The 24,313-nt window shown below is 48.4% G+C and overlaps 1 non-coding gene across 1 annotated transcript; it reads right to left on the minus strand.

Moving 5' to 3' along the window:
• Positions 1–20,504: 20,504 nt before the first annotated feature.
• LOC115204797 (U7 small nuclear RNA) lies at positions 20,505–20,557 on the minus strand. The gene has a single exon (XR_003880467.1). It is a non-coding gene; the product is annotated as a U7 small nuclear RNA (small nuclear RNA).
• Positions 20,558–24,313: the final 3,756 nt, after the last annotated feature.

The raw sequence follows: 24,313 nt of genomic DNA on the forward strand, positions 1-24,313 counted from the left end.
TCAGCAGCTATAAAAGCAGCTAAATCAACAGCTAAATCAGCAGCTATAAGAGCAGATAAATCAGCAGATAAATCAACAGCTAAATCAACAGCTATAACAGAAGCTAAATCATCAGCTAAATCATCAGCTATACCAGCAGCTAAATCAACAGCTAAATCAACAGCTATAACAGCAGCTAAATCAACAGCTAAATCAGCAGCTATAAAAGCAGATAAATCAGCAGATAAATCAACAGCTAAATCAACAGCTATAACAGCAGCTAAATCAAAAGCTAAATCAGCACCTAAATCAGCAGCTGTAACAGCAGATAAATTAGCAGCTAAATCAGCAGCTATAAGAGCAGATAAATCAGCAGATAAATCAACAGCTAAATCAGCAGCTATAAAAGCAGATAAATCAACAGCTAAATCAACAGCTATAACAGCAGCTAAATCAATAGCTAAATCAGCAGCTATAGGAGCAGATAAATCCGCAGATAAATCCGCAGATGAATCAACAGCTAAATCAGCAGATAATCAGCACCTAAATCAACAGATAAATTAGCAGCTAAATCAGCAGCTATAGGAGCAGATAAATCAACAGCTAAATCAACACCTAAATCAGCACCTAAATCAGCACCTAAATCAGAAGATAAATCAACAGCTAAATCAGCACCTAAATCAATAGCTAAATCAGCAGTTAAATCAGCAGCTATAACAGCAGAGAAATCAGCAGAGAAATCAACAGCTAAATAAGCAGCTAAATCAACAGCTAAATCAGCAGCTATAACAGCAGATAAATCAGCAGCTATAACAGCAGATATACCAACAGCTAAATCTCTCTAACTTGCTATGCAATTTAATGGCCTGGTTCCTCTGTAGGTTTCTTTCTAGGGAGTTTTTCCGAGCCACCGTGCTTCTACACTTGCATTTCTTGCTGTTTGGGGTTTCAGGCTGGGTTTCTGTACAGCACATTGTGACATCAGCTGATGTAAGAAGGGCTTTATAAATACATTTGATTGATTGATTGAATGGCACAATAAATAACCATAAATGTATTTCCCACAATACAGTCCAACATGTTACGATTCTGTTCATTTCCAGGGCTTCTCCAGCTGTGTAAGTCTAATGCCATGGATGGAATACGTTTATCATCCTATATCAAAATATTGTGCATGTATTTTCACTATCACACCAGAGGATGGCAGAGTGTTTGATGAGGCCTGGTTCATTCTAAAGCAGCCAGAGGAGGGAAGAGGAGGAGGGGAGGGCTCCTACACATACAATGGGCTTTACTCTGGGCCCCATTAAGCATTACAAAACCTACTTATTTTCTCAATTCCACGCCTCCATTTATCTTCTCTTCTTCCCATTCTGTTAAATGGAAAAAGGGAAAGAAGTGGCAAATAAATACAACTACAATGGTCATCGGTGTCACATTTCAAAGATATCTCAAAACATGACCAAAGGATGTTTGTGACAGTTGTGACACTAAGAACTCAGACCTTATATCTACAGTAAAAATCCCTGCTGATGCTTTCCCTTCATCCTACCAGACAACCATGGAGTAGAGACAGACAGGTAATAGTGACAACCATGGAGTAGAGACAGACAGGTAATAGTGACAACCATGGAGTAGAGACAGACAGGTAATAGTGACAACCATGGAGTAGAGACAGACAGGTAATAGTGACAACCATGGAGTAGAGACAGACAGGTAATAGTGACAACCATGGAGTAGAGACAGACAGGTAATAGTGACAACCATGGAGTAGAGACAGACAGGTAATAGTGACAACCATGGAGTAGAGACAGACAGGTAATAGTGACAACCATGGAGTAGAGACAGACAGCTAATAGTGACAACCATGGAGTAGAGACAGACAGCTAATAGTGACAACCATGGAGTAGAGACAGACAGCTAATAGTGACAACCATGGAGTAGAGACAGACAGGTAATAGTGACGACTATGGAGTAGAGACAGACAGGTAATAGTGACGACTATGGAGTAGAGACAGACAGGTAATAGTGACAACCATGGAGTAGAGACAGACAGGTAATAGTGACAACCATGGAGTAGAGACAGACAGCTAATAGTGACAACCATGGAGTAGAGACAGACAGCTAATAGTGACAACCATGGAGTAGAGACAGACAGCTAATAGTGACAACCATGGAGTAGAGACAGACAGCTAATAGTGACAACCATGGAGTAGAGACAGACAGCTAATAGTGACGACTATGGAGTAGAGACAGACAGGTAATAGTGACGACTATGGAGTAGAGACAGACAGCTAATAGTGACAACCATGGAGTAGAGACAGACAGGTAATAGTGACGACTATGGAGTAGAGACAGACAGCTAATAGTGACAACTATGGAGTAGAGACAGACAGGTAATAGTGACAACCATGGAGTAGAGACAGACAGGTAATAGTGACAACCATGGAGTAGAGACAGACAGCTAATAGTGACAACCATGGAGTAGAGACAGACAGGAAATAGTGACAACCATGGAGTAGAGACAGACAGCTAATAGTGACAACCATGGAGTAGAGACAGACAGGTAATAGTGACAACCATGGAGTAGAGACAGACAGCTAATAGTGACAACCATGGAGTAGAGACAGACAGCTAATAGTGACAACCATGGAGTAGAGACAGACAGCTAATAGTGACAACCATGGAGTAGAGACAGACAGGTAATAGTGACGACTATGGAGTAGAGACAGACAGCTAATAGTGACAACCATGGAGTAGAGACAGACAGGTAATAGTGACAACCATGGAGTAGAGACAGACAGGTAATAGTGACGACTATGGAGTAGAGACAGACAGCTAATAGTGACAACCATGGAGTAGAGACAGACAGGTAATAGTGACGACTATGGAGTAGAGACAGACAGGTAATAGTGACGACTATGGAGTAGAGACAGACAGCTAATAGTGACAACCATGGAGTAGAAACAGACAGGAAATAGTGACAACCATGGAGTAGAGACAGACAGGTAATAGTGACAACCATGGAGTAGAGACAGACAGGTAATAGTGACAACCATGGAGTAGAGACAGACAGCTAATAGTGACAACCATGGAGTAGAGACAGACAGCTAATAGTGACAACCATGGAGTAGAGACAGACAGGAAATAGTGACGACTATGGAGTAGAGACAGACAGCTAATAGTGACAACCATGGAGTAGAGACAGACAGGTAATAGTGACGACTATGGAGTAGAGACAGACAGCTAATAGTGACAACCATGGAGTAGAGACAGACAGGAAATAGTGACAACCATGGAGTAGAGACAGACAGGTAATAGTGACAACCATGGAGTAGAGACAGACAGCTAATAGTGACAACCATGGAGTAGAGACAGACAGGTAATAGTGACAACCATGGAGTAGAGACAGACAGGTAATAGTGACAACCATGGAGTAGAGACAGACAGGTAATAGTGACGACTATGGAGTAGAGACAGACAGCTAATAGTGACAACCATGGAGTAGAGACAGACAGGTAATAGTGACAACCATGGAGTAGAGACAGACAGGTAATAGTGACAACCATGGAGTAGAGACAGACAGGTAATAGTGACGACTATGGAGTAGAGACAGACAGCTAATAGTGACAACCATGGAGTAGAGACAGACAGGTAATAGTGACGACTATGGAGTAGAGACAGACAGCTAATAGTGACAACCATGGAGTAGAGACAGACAGCTAATAGTGACAACCATGGAGTAGAGACAGACAGGTAATAGTGACAACCATGGAGTAGAGACAGACAGGTAATAGTGACAACCATGGAGTAGAGACAGACAGGTAATAGTGACAACCATGGAGTAGAGACAGACAGCTAATAGTGACAACCATGGAGTAGAGACAGACAGCTAATAGTGACAACCATGGAGTAGAGACAGACAGCTAATAGTGACAACCATGGAGTAGAGACAGACAGGAAATAGTGACAATCATTGGGAATTGAATGAATCTTCTTTCAGTGTGGTGAAGTTGCTATTGGTAGCTAATGTGAAGTATATTTACAAATCAAATCAAATGTTATTTGTCACATGCGCCAAATACAACTGGTGTAAACTTTACCATGAAATTATAGTTTAGTAACACAAGAGCAATAAAATACAATTAACAAGAATGGCGCTATTTACAGGGAGTACCAGTACCAGATCAATGTGGAGCTATATACAGAAAGTACCAGTACTAGATCAATGTGGCGCTGTATACAGAAAGTACCAGTACTAGATCAATGTGGAGCTATATACAGGAAGTACCAGTACCAGATCAATGTGGAGCTATATACAGGAAGTACCAGTACTAGATCAATGTGGAGCTATATACAGGAAGTACCAGTACCAGATCAATGTGGAGCTGTATACAGAAAGTACCAGTACCAGATCAATGTGGAGCTATATACAGGAAGTACCAGTACTAGATCAATGTGGAGCTATATACAGGAAGTACCAGTACCAGATCAATGTGGAGCTATATACAGGAAGTACCAGTACCAGATCAATGTGGAGCTATATACAGGAAGTACCAGTACCAGATCAATGTGCAGAGGTATGAGGTATTTGAGGTTGATATGTACATGAAAGCAGTGACTAGGCATCAGTATAGATAATAATAATAATAATAAATACAGAGTTGCAGCAGCAAATGATGAGTGTAAAAGTGTGTGTACGTGTGTGTAATCTGTATGTATGTGTGTTTGTGTTGTGTCAGTATATGTGTGTGTGTTATGTATGTGCGTATATTGTGTATGTGAATGTGTTTGGGATATGTGTGGGAGTGTCAATGTAATGTGTGTGAGTGAGTTCTGTACATGGTGTGTCTGTGCAGATAGTTTAGGTACCATTAATTGACTATTTAGCATTCTGGCCATTTAGCAGTCGTATGGCTTGGGGGTAGAAGGTGTCTCAGAGCCTGTTGGTCCGAGAGCCGATGCTCTGGTACCATTTGCAGATGGTAGCGGAGTGAACAGTCTATGGCTTGGGTGACTAGAGTCTTTGGCCATTTTTCAGGTCTTCCTAAAGTAGGCCTTCACATCCATCTGCCTAGGCTGTGATCTACAATCCATACAACAGTCTCCACAAACCACTCCACCAGCGCTCTACCGTAGTCTACATATTTAAGCTCTGATCCGTGAGCGGGTGACGCAGTTAGTTCACTAATAAAGAGATAATAAGCGAGTTGAACGGATGGATCCCTGTGATCTGCAATGGGGGCCACAGTGCAAAAGTTTACCTTCCCAGGCCGTGGAGATGAGGGAAATGGAGGGAGAGTCTAGAGCATGCTGTACAAGCAGCCTGCAGGATGAAAGGCGAGACCAGAGTCTGCAGCATAGATCTACATCCACAGAGGGATTACTGACACCTACTTCCAGCTTAGGACAGACTTTTTGAAGTTTGGGATGGGAGGGAAGAGAGAGATCCCTTTGGCTAGAGTCCTGTTTGATTCTGGTGGGAGTCCTCTCTCCTAATCCCCCTATCCCGTTCTCACCTTCTGCCTGATCCACTGCCTCCTCTTCTTTTCTCCTCCCTCCCTTCATCCCCCCGGTCCGGGATCATTATCCGCCCCTCCGCCCCGCTCGGCCAAGGGGGCTCCCCCTCATTAATTTCCCTAAGAAGATTACAGAGTGTGCGTTTGTTGTTGTTGTTTGAGCTATCTGATTTGCCTAAGCCCTTTGTTTTTTCATCTGGTTTACACTTTAATGCCCCCCGAATGAGTTCCACCCAATGACAGGGGAGCTCAAACTGACCCACTGCTCTGCGGAGAAGGGAAGAGAAGAGAAGAGAAGAGGAGAGGAGAGGAGAGGAGAGGAGAGGAGAGGAGAGGAGACAAGACAGGGGAGATCAAGCTGACCCACTGCTCTGCTGAGGAGAGGAGAGGAGAGGAGAGGAGAGGAGAGGAGAGGAGAGGAGAGGAGAGGAGAGGAGAGGAGAGGAGAGGAGAGGAGAGGAGAGGAGAGGAAGCAGAGAAGAACTTAAGAGACTGTGAACTGGGCTTTAGCCACAGGGGGAGGATGGAAGATTTAGATGCTGGAGGAGGAAACACACACTGATTCAACCTCCACTCATCTGACTACTATCCTCAGCATATGCAGTGCTAAAGGGCCTGCTACCTCAGAGCCTCTAAGCCAGAGCCAGCCTCCACACGGGTGATAAGGAAGATAGAGGACCACAAGCCCGTAGCCTACTGTTGTCAGAGCCTATAGGCCTTACGTCAGAGCCCTGATCCAACCAGTGTTCTCACACGTGATAAGGACGGACCACAGGCCTTCATAACCTACTGTCAGTAGCTGCTTTTGTCTGGAATAGAAACAATACACTGCCTTGGCCAGACTGGAGCTAACCTAGCCGTTGTTGTAGCGGCCTGCCAAATTCTATCCTGAAAAACGAACTCTCAGAATGATGTGGTCAGTTGGCAGGCCAGCAGGATGCGTTGGGCCTCCCTCTCTCTCAGAATGATGTGGTCAGTTGGCAGGCCAGCAGGATGCGTTGGGCCTCCCTCTCTCTCAGAATGATGTGGTCAGTTGGCAGGCCAGCAGGATGCGTTGGGCCTCCCTCTCTCTCAGAATGATGTGGTCAGTTGGCAGGCCAGCAGGATGCGTTGGGCCTCCCTCTCTCTCAGAATGATGTGGTCAGTTGGCAGGCCAGCAGGATGCGTTGGGCCTCCCTCTCTCTCAGAATGATGTGGTCAGTTGGCAGGCCAGCAGGATGCGTTGGGCCTCCCTCTCTTGAAATCCTCTTGTTTTTACGACCTAAAACTGGATGGGGAATTATTTTGCGATGACCGCTTGGATGCTCCGGTCGCTCCGTCTTCTCTATGTGGCATCTCATTAGTAAGACGAACACAGTCTGACCATGGTCCAACAGCAACTTGGCAGTCAAGTCCGGCAGGGCTCTGCTCGTCCCACACATCATTATCAGCTGAACGTTACGTCATTAATCCAGCTTTTCATAAGCAAAGAAGGTGGTCTGTGGTTTTAAATGCGGATGGAGAGAGTGCAGAGAGGGGACTGACTCTCTCACCCAGTTGAAGTGAGAATTCAACATTCATAAAATGTCCTCTTCTTGTGTTGCTATGTTCTGTTTATCGTTACAAACAGTTAGATGCCATAGCTAGTGTGTTGAAGGAAGCATGGCATTTTAATTGTATTACTTATTCATCAAGCAAAATCAATACCTTTAATAAATATATTTCCCATTGCTTTGAGTGTGTAACTGAATTAAAAGGTAACCATATTAAAATGATGTGTGATAAAACGCAAATCTATAGCACCAAGGGCAACAAAGGGCATCCCTGACCCGACACATACACACCCCAAACAATACGCACCAACCCCCAGCCAAACGACCTAACCTACACACACACACAGGTTCCTATCAGCACCGAACAATTCCATACAATTAATCTGACAAAGTAAAATGTAATTGATTGATAAGGACCACAACGGCCAGCGCTCACCTTCCCAGTGTGCATTTGTCTTGGAGCGCAACCACAGACAGCCAGAGTAGATGCCATCAGCCCCGTCAACGGGCCTGGCCCTTATCAGCCACCGGGATCGAAATGTAGCCCTTTCGGAGTATCGCCACCATCACCCCGAGAGGCAGGCCGGTGAAAAGGCCCACCACTAATAGGACAGGCATCAGAGAGGTACATCTCTGACCAGATCAAAAGGACATAGCAGACCAGAGAGAGATGCTCTGCTCTTTAAGGTCACAACAGCTGACTTTGCCTTATGTCTTTAAACAAAAACATTCTCTGACAAAGAGCGAGCAAGAATCTTGAGGACAGTGACTTGTATAGACCTACCCGAAGAGAGAATGGACTGATTGAAAAGAAAGGCTTTCTTTGTCCGGGTTGCTAGTCTCTCTTTTTTTTCATTTAGTGAAAACAAGAGCGAGCCAGACAACAGTTGTGACTAGAATACATCACTGGGAATAAATGAAAGATGTTGGCTGCATAAACTCAGTCTTGTTTAACCTGCAACAATGTCAACAGTTCAGCATTGATCTAGAAATGGAAAAATACCGCTGCCTGCTTCTGCCTGATGTGTAATTACAGAATGACTGTATCTGTGTCTGGGGATCCTTTCATCACAGTGTTAGCAGGACAAGTGGTGGCACAGAGTCTGAATCACGTAGATGCTGCTGGCTTCCAAACAACGAGAGGAAGGTTGTATTTTGGCCTTGGTTTGGACGAGGACATCAAAAAGACAACGTGGGCGTATAAACTGTTATTTCTGCCCAGGCACACATAACAACAAGCAGATGTATACATTGGTTTTCCTCACTCACTGAACTGACCAATGCTATGTACAATATAATAATATAATCAAGCCCACTACACTGGTGTTACAAACGCTATGCTCTACCAACTGAGCTTCAAAGGACCATCTGTCTGGTGCTTCCCCACATATACAAAATGAAGTGTTAATATGATAACACAGGTATCCATTAACGTGATCCTTCTGGTCCTTCACCAGCATTTATAACATGTCAGTGTCCTGTCCCTATGGTCCTTCACCAGCATTTATAACATGTCAGTGTCCTGTCCCTCTGGTCCTTCACCAGCATTTATAACATGTCTGTGTCCTGTCCCTCTGGTCCTTCACCAGCATTTATAACATGTCAGTGTCCTGTCCCTCTGGTCCTTCACCAGCATTTATAACATGTCTGTGTCCTGTCCCTCTGGTCCATCACCAGCATTTATAACATGCCTGTGTCCTGTCCCTCTGGTCCTTCACCAGCATTTATAACATGTCTGTGTCCTGTCCCTCTGGTTCTTCACCAGCATTTATAGCATGTCTGTGTCCTGTCCCTCTGGTCCTTCACCAGCATTTATAACATGTCTGTGTCCTGTCCCTCTGGTCCTTCTCCAGCATTTATAACATGTCATTGTCCTGTCCTTCTGAGTCCTTCACCAGCATTTATAACATGTCATTGTCCTGTCCTTCTGAGTCCTTCACCATCATTAATGATAACATGTCTGTGTCCTGTCCCTCTGGTCCTTCACCAACATTTAAAACATGTCTGTGTCCTGTCCCTCTGGTCCTTCACCAGCATTTATAGCATGTCTGTGTCCTGTCCCTCTGGTCCTTCACCAACATTGATAACATGTCTGTGTCCTGTCCCTCTGGTCCTTCACCAGCATTTATAACATGTCTGTGTCCTGTCCCTCTGGTCCTTCACCAACATTTATAACATGCCATTGTCCTGTCCCTCTGGTCCTTCACCAACATTTATAACATGCCATTGTCCTGTCCCTCTGGTCCTTCACCAACATTTATAACATGCCATTGTTCTGTCCCTCTGGTCCTTCACCAACATTGATAACATGTCTGTGTCCGGGTCTCTGGTCCTTCACCAACATTTATAACATGCCAATGTTCTGTCCCTCTGAATCCTTCACCAGTATTTATAACATGTCAGTGTCTTGTCCTTCTGATTTCTTAATCCAGTATTAGTTATAACATGACAGTGTCCTGTCCATCTCCCTCCCCACCTAGAGATCCCCCTCACCCCCTCACCAGCCTGCCACCGCCCTCCATCCCTCCAACCCTCAGCCTCCACCCTCCATCCCTCCACCCCTCAGCCTCCACCCATCATCCCTCCACCTCTCAGCCTCCACCCTCCATCCCTCCACCCCTCAACCTCCACCCCTCAGCCACCACCCTCCATCCCTCCACCCCTCAGCCTCCACCCTCCATCCCTCCACCCCTCAGCCTCCACCCATCATCCCTCCACCCCTCAGCCTCCACCCATCATCCCTCCACCCCTCAACCTCCACCCCTCAGCCTCCACCCATCATCCCTCCACCCCTCAGCCTCCACCCTCCATCCCTCCACCCCTCAACCTCCACCCCTGAGCCTCCACCCTCCATCCCTCCACCCCTCAGCCTCCACCCTCCATCCCTCCACCCCTCAGCCTCCACCCATCATCCCTCCACCCCTCAACCTCCACCCCTCAGCCTCCACCCTCCATCCCTCCACCCCTCAGCCTCCACCCATCATCCCTCCACCCCTCAGCCTCCACCCATCATCCCTCCACCCCTCAGCCTCAACCCATCATCCCTCCACCCATCATCCCTCCACCTCTCAGCCTCCACCCATCATCCCTCTACCCCTCAGCCTCCACCCTCCATCCCTCCACCCATCATCCCTCCACCCCTCAGCCTCCACCCATCATCCCTCCACCCCTCAACCTCCACCCCTCAGCCTCCACCCATCATCCCTCCACCCCTCAGCCTCCACCCATCATCCCTCCACCCCTCAACCTCCACCCCTCAGCCTCCACCCTCCATCTCTCCACCCCTCAGCCTCCACCCTCCATCCCTCCACCCCTCAGCCTCCACCCATCATCCCTCCACCCCTCAGCCTCCACCCATCATCCCTCCACCCCTCAGCCTCCACCCATCATCCCTCCACCCTCCATCCCTCCACCCCTGAGCCTCCACCCATCATCCCTCCACCCCTCAGCCTCCACCCTCCATCTCTCCACCCCTCAGCCTCCACCCTCCATCCCTCCACCCCTCAGCCTCCACCCTCCATCCCTCCACCCTCCATCCCTCCACCCCTCAGCCTCCACCCATCATCCCTCCACCCCTCAGCCTCCACCCTCCATCCCTCCACCCCTCAGCCTCCACCCTCCATCCCTCCACCCCTCAGCCTCCACCCATCATCCCTCCACCCCTCAGCCTCCACCCATCATCCCTCCACCCCTCAGCCTCCACCCTCCATCTCTCCACCCCTCAGCCTCCACCCTCCATCTCTCCACCCCTCAGCCTCCACCCTCCATCCCTCCACCCATCATCCCTCCACCCATCATCCCTCCACCTCTCAGCCTCCACCCATCATCCCTCCATCCCTCAGCCTCCACCCTCCATCTCTCCACCCCTCAGCCTCCACCCTCCATCCCTCCACCCCTCAGCCTCCACCCATCATCCCTCCACCCCTCAGCCTCCACCCCTCAGCCTCCACCCATCATCCCTCCACCCCTCAGCCTCCACCCATCATCCCTCTACCCCTCAGCCTCCACCCTCCATCCCTCCACCCCTCAACCTCCACCCCTCAGCCTCCACCCTCCATCCCTCCACCCCTCAGCCTCCACCCTCCATCCCTCCACCCCTCAGCCTCCACCCATCATCCCTCCACCCCTCAGCCTCCACCCATCATCCCTCCACCCATCATCCCTCCACCCCTCAGCCTCCACCCTCCATCCCTCCATCCCTCAGCCTCCACCCTCCATCTCTCCATCCCTCAGCCTCCACCCATCATCCCTCCACCCCTCAGCCTCCACCCTCCATCCCTCCATCCCTCAGCCTCCACCCTCCATCTCTCCACCCCTCAGCCTCCACCCTCCATCCCTCCACCCCTCAGCCTCCACCCTCCATCTCTCCACCCCTCAGCCTCCACCCTCCATCTCTCCACCCCTCAGCCTCCACCCTCCATCCCTCCACCCTCCATCCCTCCACCCCTCAGCCTCCACCCATCATCCCTCCACCCCTCAGCCTCCACCCATCATCCCCACCCCTCAGCCTCCACCCTCCATCCCTCCACCCCTCAGCCTCCACCCATCATCCCTCCACCCCTCAGCCTCCACCCTCCATCCCTCCACCCCTCAACCTCCACCCTCCATCCCTCCACCCCTCAACCTCCACCCTCCATCTCTCCACCCCTCAGCCTCCACCCTCCATCTCTCCACCCCTCAGCCTCCACCCATCATCCCTCCACCCCTCAGCCTCCACCCATCATCCCTCCACCCCTCAGCCTCCACCCATCATCCCTCCACCCATCATCCCTCCACCCCTCAGCCTCCACCCATCATCCCTCCACCCATCATCCCTCCACCCCTCAACCTCCACCCTCCATCTCTCCACCCCTCAGCCTCCACCCTCCATCTCTCCACCCCTCAGCCTCCACCCATCATCCCTCCACCTCTCAGCCTCCACCCATCATCCCTCCACCCCTCAGCCTCCACCCATCATCCCTCCACCCATCATCCCTCCACCCCTCAGCCTCCACCCATCATCCATCCACCCATCATCCCTCCACCCCTCAGCCTCCACCCTCCATCCCTCCATCCCTCAGCCTCCACCCTCCATCTCTCCACCCCTCAGCCTCCACCCTCCATCCCTCCACCCCTCAGCCTCCACCCTCCATCTCTCCACCCCTCAGCCTCCACCCTCCATCCCTCCACCCTCCATCCCTCCACCCCTCAGCCTCCACCCATCATCCCTCCACCCATCATCCCTCCACCCCTCAGCCTCCACCCATCATCCCTCCACCCATCATCCCTCCACCCCTCAGCCTCCACCCTCCATCCCTCCACCTCTCAGCCTCCACCCATCATCCCTCCACCTCTCAGCCTGGTTCCACATCTGGAAGTGCCTCGGCCCATGACGGACAGCCCGCTGTGAGCGTTTACTGCCCATGACATGCTGGGGATTATCTGCTAAGGTTCTTTGGTTCGGTAAAGTCAGCCTCCCATTCCTCAGCGGCTAAAGTCAGTTCTTGTTATGTACTAATAAAGCCATTTTTCATTTTGGGTTTGGGGTGTGTATGAAGGGATAGGGGAGCGTAAACATGTCATCTGGAAGGACGAGGTGTGTGTGTGTGTGTGTGTGTGTGTGTGTGTGTGTGTGTGTGTGTGTGTGTGTGTGTGTGTGTGTGTGTGTGTGTGATCCATGTGTGCAATGCAATTGTGTAGACAGTATGAGTCTGTGCTGTAGATATCCATGTCCAAATATATAGTGTGTGTGAATACATTAGCGTGTGCATTTATATTTTTATGGCTGCCCTCTCCTCTCTCCTGCTGCATCCTGGCCCTCTGTGGCCCCTGCAGGAAGTGGGCAGTGGGGCCTGCAGGGTGCAGGGCGGTTCAAATTCTCTTCCCTGTGATGCCAGGCTGGGAGGCTGATGGGGGAAACGGGAGGGTGGTAGAGACATAGGAAGAATGGGGGAGGCAGGGAAAGATGGGGGAGATGGGGGAGAGACAGTGAGACTGGGGGAGTCTGTTTGGGGGAGAGTGGGAGAGATTGTGGGAGGCAGTATGGGGAAGACAGTGGAGGCTTATGTGGGAGGCAGGAGGGAGAGGGGGAGGCAGGAGGGTGAGGGGAGGGGAGGGGAGGCTGTATGGGGAGGCAGGAGGGTGACGGGGAGTCAGGAGGGTGAGGGGAGGGGAGGCTGTATGGGGAGACAGGAGGGGGATTGGGAGTCAGGAGGGTGAGGGGAGGGGAGGCTGTATGGGGAGACAGGAGGGTGACGGGGAGTCAGGAGGGTGAGGGGAGGGGAGGCTGTATGGGGAGACAGGAGGGAGAGGGGGAGGTAGGAGGGGGAGGGGAGGGGAGGCTGTATGGGGAGGCAGGAGGGAGAGGGGGAGGCAGGAGGGTGAGGGGAGGGGAGGCTGTATGGGGAGGCAGGAGGGTGATGGGGAGTCAGGAGGGTGAGGGAAGGGGAGGCTGTATGGGGAGACAGGAGGGGGATTGGGAGTCAGGAGGGTGAGGGGAGGGGAGGCTGTATGGGGAGACAGGAGGGTGACGGGGAGTCAGGAGGGTGAGGGGAGGCTGTATGGGGAGACAGGAGGGTGATGGGGAGTCAGGAGGGTGAGGGAAGGGGAGGCTGTATGGGGAGACAGGAGGGGGATTGGGAGTCAGGAGGGTGAGGGGAGGGGAGGCTGTATGGGGAGACAGGAGGGTGACGGGGAGTCAGGAGGGTGAGGGGAGGCTGTATGGGGAGACAGGAGGGAGAGGGGGAGGCATGAGGGGGAGGGGAGGCTGTATGGGGAGGCAGGAGGGAGAGGGGGAGGCAGGAAGGTGAGGGGAGGGGAGGCTGTATGGGGAGTCAGGAGGGTGATGGGGAGGCAGGAGGGTGAGGGGAGGGGAGGCTGTATGGGGAGGCAGGAGGATGATGGGGAGTCAGGAGGGTGATGGGGAGGCAGGAGGGTGAGGGGAGGGGAGGCTGTATGGGGAGGCAGGAGGATGATGGGGAGTCAGGAGGGTGAGGGAAGGGGAGGCTGTATGGGGAGGCAGGAGGGTGAGGGGGAGTCAGGAGGGTGAGGGGAGGCTGTATGGGGAGACAGGGAAGGGTTATGGGGAGGTAGGAGGGAGAGGGGGAGGCAGGAGGGTGAGGGGAGGGGAGGCTGTATGGGGAGGCAGGAGGGTGAGGGGGAGTCAGGAGGGTGAGGGGAGGCTGTATGGGGAGACAGTGAAGGGTTATGGGGAGGCAGGAGGGAGAGGGGGAGGCAGGAGGGTGAGGGGAGGGGAGGCTGTATGGGGAGACAGGGAAGGGTTATGGGGAGGCAGGAGGGAGAAGGGGAGGCTGTATGGGGGAGGAAGGAGGGACAGGGGGAGGCTGTACTGTATGTGAGAGACGGGAGGAGCCTGCTGCAGCCAGACTGGGCCTCAGTCAATGGCAGCAGGAGACAGAAGGAGAGGCGCTGCAGGCGGCAACACGGCCGGGCTCCCTGACGGCCTCACCCCACTGATCCCACAAATTCAGTAAACTTCATGGAAATGTAATAAGTGCCGCTGCTTTGTGTTTGCCTGCAGAGCCCAGAGCCACAGCAGAGCCCAGGCCTGGATAGATGGTGCTGGGAGGCACATGTGTGATGATTTACACAGCATACAGACAGACAGCCACACGGTCTGCATCCCAAATTACACCATATTCCCTATATAGTGCACTACTTTTGACTATTGACTCCGGTCAAAAGTTGTGCACTTTATAGGGAATAGGGTGACATTTGGGACACAGACACTGGCTACCTGCCCTTTTTCCTCCTTCTCCTCCTCTAACCAAGGGAGGGAGGGAGGTATAGAAGTCCCTGTTAGTGTGGGTCTAGAAGCTACAGAGACAGCCATGACCCCAGGGCCTGCGCTGCTTAAGCCAATATAGACTCTGTACGTCCTGAGGGGGAATAATATCTATCTGGGGCTGCTGGCATGGGCCTGTCTTATTTCCCCCTCCCTCCCTCTCTTCCCTTGCTCTTTCTTCCTTCAACCCTCCCCTCTCTTTCTCCCTCTCTCTTTCCCTCCTTCAAAGGGAAGCCTCGCCTCGGCTGCTTCTGCCAGGCTAGAGAGCAGAGCCTTTGAGTTAAAAGGACCAGTCTGTTCTGTTTTGAAATCATCCGACTTTGCTCTCTGGTCCCAGGTCTCTCCTTTTCCAGTGACTGCATGGCTTCTGCCTGCCTGCCTGCTGCTCTGTTCTGAGCAGCACTCTCTCTGCCATGACAACTAAATAGCCCCCCTAATACCGCTTCATGAAGCAGAGGAGTATCCTACAGACTAGGTGCTGTAAATGAAAGACATAAATGTTGGCTTCATGGAAGGCTTTAAGAGTGAACCTTCCACTGAAATGACAGGAGTGGCTTAACAGCCGGGGCTAAATGATTCCTTAACTAGGCATAATTTATAGACATGTCCTAGGGTGAGGAATGAATGTATCACCATGTTATGAGGACTTGGACCAGGAGGAGTGCAGAGGAGGGGTGTGTGTGCTCCTACAGTACGTGAGTGTGTGACAGTATGCTCTGTATTAACAACAGCTGGGGTAGGGTGGGTTGATGTTCAGAGTTAGAGGGCAGATCAAGAGGTGAAGGGGAGACATGATGGCAAGCAGGAAAACACATTAGTCAGCGTATCCTCTGTCACAAAGGCACCAGTGGTCAGTAATACAGACTGTATACACTAACAGACCTCAACTCTATTCACTGTCACAGAACCTGACAATGTCACTGTAAACAACAAACACCTCAACTGTCCCCTCACCTGTTTGCCATGTCAACACTCATTTTCTCAGAAAAACATCCCACAAGAACGACAGATGAGAAAAATAAAAAAACATGAAAATAATACTCTCCTCCTTTCCCAAACCCATGCAGAGATAAGATGTTTATTCTGCTGTTTATTTAGCTGAGTTTCTTATCAGCAGACAGACAACAATGAACAGGTGCAGACACCTATTGCTCGCAGATGACAAGAGATGGAGTTGAGTGAAGAAGAACTCTCGGAGAGAGATAAGAGCTTTTCTACCCACCTCGCCAAGGTTCCGCGTTCCGACGTTCCGCTCCCCGTGTTCCGCCAGCAGTGTTCTGATGAGGCTGTTAAGCAGATGAATGCTCCCATCATTTACCCACCGGGCTGTTTGTAAGCCAACAATTCCTCCATTCATTTTTCACATAATCTTTCCCCTCTTTATCGTGTCGGGGGCTTTGAGGGTTGCCTGCTGAGGTGTGTGTGTGTGTCTGCGTGTGTGCGTGTGTTTGTGTGTGTGTGTGTTTGTACTACAGAGAGATGAGGGGGGCAGATAGGCAAAGTGGAAGGACGCTGAGCTCTCTGAGGGGATGTTTGGCTTTGTAATTTCACCCTTGAAATTCGTGATTACAAACGGGACAACTTTTTTAATTTTCTCTTTTGTCTGGGATTCAGCTGCCTGACAGTGTGCCCCAGCAGCCAGGCCTTTTAATCAATCACCTAGATAATCAAATGTCACTGGCTATCTGCTCCATGTAATTACTTTTGCAATTAAAAATCAATCTCCAGTCACCTGGTCTAATTAGAGCGATGGGCAGATCTTCATCTAGATTGATTTTATAATACATATTGACTTCAAATGCCGTAATGTTGCCATATTCCTTTATTTTCATGCTCTGCAGATGAACAAAACAAAGCCGGGGAACATGGGAAATTATCTGGGAGGGGTTGCTCCGATGCTCCGAGCTTTGATTCCCAGGAAGTAAAAGGTCTCAGGCCCTGGAAAGGTTCACCTCATCTCCGTCTAATGATGACAACCAACGCTCCTCTTGGAGGGGGAGGAGGAGGAGGGGGAGGAGGAGGGGACAAATGGCAGGCCAATAAGCTGAATGACAGGCTACAGCCATTAAAAAAACATTTGTTGGAAACATAAGCTTATACGGTGCAGCAGAATAACTGATAGCCACAGAGCCAGGGCCCTCCTCCAGAATACAAATGTAATCTATAGAGGTTCTAATAATGATGTGAGGGGACAAGGGAGAACATTGGCTTTTAACACAATATTGACATCCAAACGCGTGTTATCTTGGGGATCTAACACGGCTCGCTACGAGGCGTCTCTCATTCTCCCCCTATACATCATGACGGCCGCCACCGGGACTGCCAGCGGCTGGATATAAACCAATAAAACCCTGGTGCTGGAGAGAGACAGGTTGAAACAGGTTGTTCATGACTCTCTCTCTCACAGCGTTAGCAGATTTGTTTCTGGGCAAAACAGGCAGATGTGTCCATCTGGATGACATCATAATGACATGTGGGGACATGGTCGGGGACAGGCGTGTGACAGGCGTGTTGTATGTATGGCGGGTAGCAGTACAGTTCTCTAGCTAGTGTGTCTGTCTCTCTCTGTCTCACAGGCCTTCAGGGAGACCACTGACAGACAGCACCAATAATGAACCTCTCCTCCTACATATGCCTGTTCTGACACACGCACACACACACACACACGCGCACACGCACGCACACGCACACACACACACACACACACACACACACACACACACATGCACACAAGCAGACACACGCACGCCCACTCATACATACATACACACGGCCTCAGGGAGAGTGGTGATCATGCAAGTCAGACAACAATGAAGGCTATAGGGAGACTTTTACTTATAGACCAGCTGAACCTGAACAAGACAATCTGTAGGCCTACCAGATACAAGTAGATTTAAATGCACTCTTCAACCAATGAATTCACTCTTTTCCTACCAGGTGATTGGAACTACGATGCTACTAATACTGTATTAAATTGCTATAGTTCTCTATGTCCAAAAGTGATTAATTCTGTCCCTCAGAAGTGAGATGAGGTGTGAGAGAGGCAAGGCATCCCTCCTCCCCCTGGCAAGGGGAAATAGAGAGCTCTAAAGAGTCTGTAAACCCAATCCAGACAGCCAAAGTGATTAGAGGGGAGATCAAAACCATATAACCCTGAGGAGATGGGAGAGAGAGAGAGAGAGAGAGAGAGAGAGAGAGAGAGAGAGAGATGAAAGAGAGGAAGGAGGGATTAAACCAATATCACACTGATGGGGGTATGATCGGACCGATCCATTAGTGTCTAAAGAGAGGCGTAAACAAAGGCCTAGTTACCCCGTCGCTCTGCTCCTCTAGGCCAGCCTGGTGTGTGGTGGATGTGAATGGTGATTGGGCTGCTTTAGCGCAGTGCTGCTGAGGTGGAGGGAGGCCTTCTCTCCTTCTCTTCTCCCACTGTGCCCAGTAATAAGGGCAGCACTTATCACCCGTCGCCTCCAGCCACTTCCAAAGGTGCAGGGGCACACGTGCACACACACACCACACACACACACACACACACACACACACACACACACACACACACACACACACACACACACACACACACACACACACACACACACACACATACACACCCACCTGGGCCCAGAGAGGAGTAATTAATCATCATGGAGAGGGAGCTGTCAGATCCCCAGGTCTTTCCTACTGATAATGCTGCCTCCACAATTTACCCTGATGGAGATGAGATTTCCCTTTCACCTCTGGCAACAAAAGAAAAAGAGAAGAGAGAGACAAAACACGAAAGAAATATATATAGCACAACCCACAGTGGCCAATTGGTGGATTTAATGATTACCTTGCTCCTCTTAAGGGTAACGTCCTTATCAAGTCTAAGTGACCCGATCAATAGTATTCCTCTCCACCTTTCCTGAAATAGCTCTCCCATCAACCCTCCCCATCCCCCCCTCCCTCCCCACCCCCCTCTCTGTTACCACACCAGCTGTTATTAAAGGCCTCTCTCCTTGTGGGGTTTGGACTTCAGAAATATCAGCAGGTCAATATTTTCACTGATTAATATTTAGCTGTAACAGAAATTGCCATTGTCGTTTTTTGTTTGTTTTTGTAGGGGTTAGCACCTGAAGTTAAATATGAGTTGATGGGATTTTCATAATAACATAAAGTATACAGGTCAATGTTTTTTGTTCAACAAATACAAAGCAATAATCTGAACTTGATATTGACAAAATGTCTACATTTTTATTGGCCCTACAATGTTGTGAAATTGGTATTATGCAACTACAGTAATGGACAAATTATGTGAATTTGACAATACTGAATACGTATGAATACTATGTTTTTGCATTGGCTTCAATGTTGCCTTTCCCATGGTCAAAGTGCTCCCTCTCTCCAAGGGTTCATGGCCTATGGTGGTGTTGGGTCTATGGTGCTGGGTTAAGGTGTTAAGTAATAGCTGGCTTTGCCTCTGTAGTCCTCTGGCCTCGAACCATGAGCTCTGCCCCCAGGTCTGGCCAGACTGGAATGTTTTCCTATGCTCTTTTAAAAGTACATTTTAGAGACGGTTTATTTGCATATTGGGTGTCGGGCACAAATAAGTGTGATGACTCTACAGAATCCACCGTGATAACAGGAGCGAGGGGGTACAAACACAGGAGGGGGGGAGGCGGCCGGTGAAAGAGAGATGAAAGAGGGACACCTGCCCTGCTCAGTGCTGGGATCTGGATCCTTATCGGTTGGCCGGTACTCTGGGTCTTTGTGAGGCCGGTCCCATAGTAAGTGGGCCACGCCGGGCGGTAGGTTCAAAGCCCTCCCCTCCCTTTCTCTTTATTCTCTCTCTATTATGTACTCTCTCGTTCTCCCTCTGTGTTTGTAGACAGATCAACCAGTCAAAACTCATTCAATCCCTTGAACTATTCCAGTGAACATGATATCCCTTGACCTTGACCAATTGTAACCTTTGAGCAATACCTATAGCTCCCAATGGCCCTCGATTGCTTGTTTTTTTGTGGTCCTTGGGGTCTTGGCCTGAATCTCAATGCTCAAAGTACTTATTGTCTGCTATGTTAGGCTAATAGACTCTCCCTCAAACAAAGTCTGTCTAGAAGAGCCTAAAAGAGGCAACACACAGTCTGCAAGAAAAACATTTTAGTTCATTGCAAAACCCACATGAAAAAACACTATCGTTTACTGTAGTATAAATACTGTTTTTGCAGACATTAATTCATGTAGTATTTACTATAGTGTTTTTTGTGTGTGGATATTTTGTAGTATTTACTATAGTGTTTTTTGTGTGTGGATATTTTGTAGTATTTACTATAGTGTTTTTTCCCCCCATTGTTACTGTAGTATATTATAGTATTTACAATTTATTATAGTATTACTAGTTGAAAAACTATAGTATATACTGTAGCATTTACTGTAGTGTTTTTGCAGACACTACTGTAGTATTGCACATTAAAATCATTTTTGGGGTTAAATTCCCATAATACCGAATAAATGGATTTCCATCTTATTTTCAACTCTACCGCTATTTCTCACATAATGAATTTTACCAACACAAAAAGATCCCACATTGTCTAACGTATTTTGTTTTGTCGACATTTGGAAAGTTTACTGACACATTTGCTGTTTCCATCAGGCCTGTCATGAAATGTATTTTACTCACATAAAATGGTTGGATGGAAACCTGGTTATTGAAGTGGCTTTCTCCTTGAGCAAACCTACTGGACAAATATTAAAAGAGCACATTTTCCATAAGCTGCAGGGAACACCATTTATGATCTATACTTGGCATGTAGATTTCTCACTCACGGGTGGCGCATATTGGGATATGAGGGAGGGGAATGGGCAGGGTACATGCACATTAATATTAGCATATCAACACAGTGTGTAGTACATCATTCTACAGTTTACCATATAATTCTATAATAAGTACTACAGTTGATCAAGGGATACTACAGTGTGTAGTATGGTATTGAGTTTGAGTTTATTTTATTTTTACGGGGACAGTGCACATTACCCAACGTTTCTGTAAAAGTGTATTATACAGTATACTACAGTTGACTACATAATTATATAGTAAGTACTACACATGATTGAGGGATAATACGGTGTGTAGTATAGAATTCTACAATATACTACAGAGCTCTATAGTAACTACTACACATGATCGAGGGATACTAGTGTGTAGTATAGTATTCTACAGTATACTACATATTTTCTACAGAATTATACAGTAGGTACTACACATGATCGAGGGATAGTACAGTGTGTATTTATTTTTAATTTATTTTAATTTAATTTATTTAACCTTTATTGTCACATTTGTCATATGATGAAGGAGACCAAAGCGCAGCGTGTGTATCGTTCCACATTTTATTTAAACTGTGAAACTATGCAAGACATACAAATACACTACTAAACAAAATAACAAACCGTGACGCAGAGGTGAAACATACACTACCTCAAAATAATCTCCCACAAAACCTAGTGGGAAAAACAACAACTTAAATATGATCCCCAATTAGAGACAACGATGGCCTCTAATTGGAGATCATCCCCCCCCAAAAAAACATAGAAATACATAAACTAGAACCCCACATAGAAATACATAAACTAGACAAAAACCCCAACATAGAAAAAATAAACTAGAACCAACATAGACATAAATAAACTAGACAAAACCCCCTGTCACGCCCTGACCTACTCTACCATAGAAAATAAAAGCTGACTATGGTCAGGACGTGACATTTATTTAACGAGGCAAGTCAGTTAAGAACAAATTCTCATTTACTTATTTACAAACCCTAACCCAGATGATGCTGGGCCAATTGTGCGCCGCTCTATGGGACTCCCAATCACGTCTGGTTGTGATACAGCCTGGAATCGAACCCGGGTCTGTAGTGACGTCTCTAGCACTGAGATGCAGTGCCTTAGACCATATAGTATTCTACAGTATACTACAGTATACTACAAAATTATATAGTAAGTACTACACATGATCAAAGGATACTACAGTGTGTAGTATAGTATGCTACAGTTTACTACATAATTCTATAGAAAGTACTGTAGTATTTCCTAGTAAACTAGTATTTTTTCAAAAATGTCAACAAGATCGCCTTATTGACATTGAAGCTACCTTTCTGTTCTGTCCTGACTTTCTAACTCTACTGTACTCTTTGAAGGTAAAATATTTGGCAACAGAGAACAGCTTTCCTTTTTATTGCTGTGACATATAGTCAATACTCAATATAGTTGTCGACACCCCCAGGCACAGAAGCAGGCAGTTGTGTATAGAGATTGTCAGTGAGTTATTCTGACCCCCTACTGTAATCATGACCTTTCCAATAACATGACTCCCCTGCCCTCTCCCTCGCTCCCCAAAGGCTCTTACAACCAAGGGCTAAACTGTATTAGCCCTGCCTAGCACTCACAGCTCAGCAGCTTCTAAACAAACACATCTACAGACACACTAACAGGAACACACATACAGACACACATGGATGTGGGAGGCACTATGTTGTAATAAAACTAACACAGATACTGCACCTAACTTAATCATACACAGAGACACACAATCATGCACACACATTCACAATCATACACACATTCACAAGCATACACAAACACAGGTGCAAATGCACCTCTACCAACTCAGCTCAAAGGAACAACATAACATGTAACCAGAGATATCATTGCAGAAATGAGGAACATGTTATGGCATGCATTTGATTATTTAGTCAAATTGCGTCCCCAGGTCATTGACTAAATAATTAGGCGATTGAAGTGACAGATTAAAAGCAGATTGGAAGTGACTCTGAAAGCAGGATAATGTTTCTCTAATCAGTTTGGTCTGAGAAATGCAGATTGTGAAATTTTCCAGCTACTTCCTTAGAAAAATGCATTTCACTTCTGATTAGGTCTGATTAGCATGCTGGAGGAGAGGGGGAGGAGAGGGGGCCGGGGCCTGATGCTCCAGGGGCACAGTCACCACTCCAGGGGAGAGGAGGAGGAGGGGAGGAGACAGGGAGAGGAGAGGACGATGACAGTAAGGAGAGGAATGGGAGGAATACAGTGGATAACAGGGAAGAGAAGGGGGAGAGGACAGTAGGGAGAGGAGGAATGGGAGGAATACAGTGGATAACAGGGAAGAGAAGGGGGAGAGGACAGTAGGGAGAGGAGGAATGGGAGGAATACAGTGGATAACAGGGAAGAGAAGGGGGAGAGGACAGTAGGGAGAGGAGGAATGGGAGGAATACAGTGGATAACAGGGAAGAGAAGGGGGAGAGGACAGTAGGGAGAGGAGGAATGGGAGGGAATACAGTGGATAACAGGGAAGAGAAGGGGGAGAGGACAGTAGGGAGAGGAGGAATGGGAGGAATACAGTGGATAACAGCGAAGAGAAGGGGGAGAGGACAGTAGGGAGAGGAGGAATGGGAGGAATACAGTGGATAACAGCGAAGAGAAGGGGGAGAGGACAGTAGGGAGAGGAGGAATGGGAGGAATACAGTGGATAACAGCGAAGAGAAGGGGGAGAGGACAGTAGGGAGAGGAGGAATGGGAGGAATACAGTGGATAACAGGGAAGAGAAGGGGGAGAGGACAGTAGGGAGAGGAGGAATGGGAGGAATACAGTGGATAACAGGGAAGAGAAGGGGGAGAGGACAGTAGGGAGAGGAGGAATGGGAGGAATACAGTGGATAACAGGGAAGAGAAGGGGGAGAGGACAGTAGGGAGAGGAGGAATGGGAGGAATACAGTGGATAACAGGGAAGAGAAGGGGGAGAGGACAGTAGGGAGAGGAGGAATGGGAGGAATACAGTGGATAACAGGGAAGAGAAGGGGGAGAGGACAGTAGGGAGAGGAGGAATGGGAGGAATACAGTGGATAACAGGGAAGAGAAGGGGGAGAGGACAGTAGGGAGAGGAGGAATGGGAGGAATACAGTGGATAACAGGGAAGAGAAGGGGGAGAGGACAGTAGGGAGAGGAGGAATGGGAGGAATACAGTGGATAAAGCCTCAGAGAATTCATGTAAAATACACAGGTGGAATTAAGTTTAGTTTGGAGAACATAGGAATGTGGGAAATGTATTGTCATACTGGAAACCCAACAGGTTGTGTACATCTTGAGTAGTTCCAGGTGCATGGAGGAAAAATACTATTTTGGAAATAGAAAGATTTATACGTGAGAGATGGAACATGATGATTTAGGGGCAGATAAGCTTGAAAGAAAAGAGAGAAGCTCACAGTAGGCAGGCTGAATCATGGGATAGCGTTGGAGGACTCTCCTATCCTCTACAGAGACAGGAAATCAAGATTGGGGGATCGGAAAGCATGGCGTTCCTCTGTGTACAAGAACAAGGATTATTCATTTACCGACCCATAACAAATGAAGAGGATGCTGGATTTACGCGTGCTACAAGGTCTCCAATCAAACCGTTCCTTTGTAAAGCCAGGTAATAGTTTTTGAGCAACAGCATTACAGAAGGTTAAATGTAGAACAGATGTA

The sequence above is a fragment of the Salmo trutta genome, chromosome 12 (genome assembly GCF_901001165.1).
Source record: "Salmo trutta chromosome 12, fSalTru1.1, whole genome shotgun sequence".
Classification (NCBI taxonomy): Eukaryota; Metazoa; Chordata; class Actinopteri; order Salmoniformes; family Salmonidae; genus Salmo; species Salmo trutta.